Here is a 2,209-nt window from a genome sequence, read left to right as displayed (position 1 = left end):
TTCGGTGGCTTCGGAATGAAACGGGGGGAGGCGGACTCTCTGTGTTCTTCCGGCGAGGAACGAGAAGATCCACTTCAATGCCTTCTCTTGGATGCCGGTGTTGCTGAGGCGTTGGACTAGGGTGCGGTGGCAGACAGTGTCGAACGCGGCGGAGAGGTCCAGGAGGATGAGTGCTGCTGTTTTCCCCTTGTCGAGAAGGGCTCGGATGTCGTCGGTGGTTGCGATGAGGGCGGTCTCGGTGCTGTGGTTGGCTCTGAACCCGGACTGCGAGGGGTTGAGGGATCCATTCGTCTCGAGGAAGGCGGTAAGCTGTCTTCTCGATGACTTTGGCGGGAAAAGGGAGGAGCGAGATGGGGCAGACGTTTTTGAGGTCGGTGGGGTCCGCTGTTTGTTTCTTCAGTAGGGCGTTGAGCTCGGCGTTACCTCCAGCTCTCCGGGAAGGTGGCGGTGTCGAAGGAGGTGTTGATGACATCTCGGAGTTGGGGTGCGATGGTGGAGTCGGCCTTGTTGTAGACGTGGTGGGGGCAGGGGTCAGTCGGAGAACCGGAGTGGATGGTGTTCATCGTGCGGGCTGTGTCTTCGGTGGTCACTGCGGTCCAGGTGCGGAGGGTCATGGTGGGGTGCGTTGGTTTGACGGTTGGGTGCGAGGGTGGTGTGCCAAAGCTGTAGTGGATATCGGTAATCTTGCGGTGGAAGAACGAGGCGAGGGAGTCGCAGAGGTCTTGTGAGGGGGTGATGTCGTTGTTGCCGTGCTGGGGTTGTAAAACTCCTTGACAATGCTGAAGAGTTCCTTGCTGTCGTGGGCGTTGTTGACCAGTCGCTCCTTCAGTGATTTCTTCTTGGTGGTGCGGATGAGCTGGTGGTGCTTGCGGGTCGTGTGTTTGAGGGCGGTCATGTTGTCAGTGGTCCGGTCGAGTAGCCAGGCTTTCTCGAGGGTACAGCAGGTCTTTTTGGAGTCCTTGAGTTTGTCGGTGAACCAGGGGGCCTTCTTGCCTCTGGGTTTGCTGGGAGGGTTCTTCAGTGGTGCGCGGTCGTCGGCGCAGGTTGTCAGCCAGTGCGTGAAGTTGCGGGCAGCTTCGTTGGGGTCCGGTGTGCTGGCAGGTGGGTTCTGGCTGAGGGAGGTGGTGAGCTGGTCGGCAGTGATCTTGCTCCAGCTTCTGTGGGGAACCTGTTGCGGGTGGTGGTGGGTAGTGGTTTTCCTGAAGCTGAAGTGGACGCAGCTGTGGTCGGCCCAGAGAAGTCCGGTGGAGTGGTTGAAGGCGATGTGCTTGCTGGATGAGAAGACAGGGTCAAGTGTGTGGCCGGCATAGTGGGTGGGGGTGTTGACCAGTTGCTTGAGTCCGAGGTTGGCGAGGTCGTCCAGCAGGGTGGCGGTGTTGCGGTCCTTGTTGTTCTCCAGGTGGAAGTTGAGGTCTCCTAGGAGGATGTAGTCGGCGGAGGGGAGGGCGTGTGGGCTGATGAAGTCCGTGATGTCTTCGCTGAATTGTGTGCGTGGTCCCGGGGGTCTGTAGATTAGGGTGCCTCTGAGGGTTGTCTTTGGGTCGGTGTGGATCTGGAAGTGGAGGTGTTCGGCGCCGGTGAAGGTGTCGTCGGCGTCGGTCGTGATGCGGATGGTGTTCTTGTGGACGATGCCGATGCCTCCTCCGGTCTGGTTGACGCGGTCCCTCCTGATGATCTTGTATCCATCCGGGATGGCAATGGCGATGTCGGGGGCTGAGGAGGCGTTCATCCAAGTTTCCGTGAGGAACGCGACGTCTGGTGATGTTGTGTCGAGCAGGTTCCAGAGTTCGACGGCGTGTCTGTGGACGGAGCGGGTGTTGAGCAAGATGCACTTGAGGTGAATGTTGCTGGTGCTTGGCTTGGCGGGTGCGGTGCAGGTTCGGAGGCAGGTGAACTTGCAGGTGAAGGGTCCGTGGAAGCGTTGGGGGCTGCTCGGCAGCAGGCGGGGTTCCGGCCGGTGTTGAGTGCGTTGAGGGCGGCGGCCTCGTAGGTCCTTCGCTTCTTGCGTCGGTGGGGGCCAGGGGTCCTGGCGCTGGGCACGGTCCAGGCGCGGACGGGCGCAGACGGGCTTACCTTTGGCGCGCCTTCGGGGCACAATCGGCGCGACCACTGCGCGTGACCGCTGTGTGTACGCACGGTCGCCATTTATGGCGAAGGCGGCTGGGAGGGAGGAGCAGCTGGGAGGTGGGAGCGGGGAGGGTACCACCTG

The sequence above is a fragment of the Lissotriton vulgaris genome, chromosome 10 (assembly GCF_964263255.1).
Source record: "Lissotriton vulgaris chromosome 10, aLisVul1.2, whole genome shotgun sequence".
Lineage (NCBI taxonomy): Eukaryota > Metazoa > Chordata > Amphibia > Caudata > Salamandridae > Lissotriton > Lissotriton vulgaris.
Note: the sequence above shows the minus strand (reverse complement) of the source record.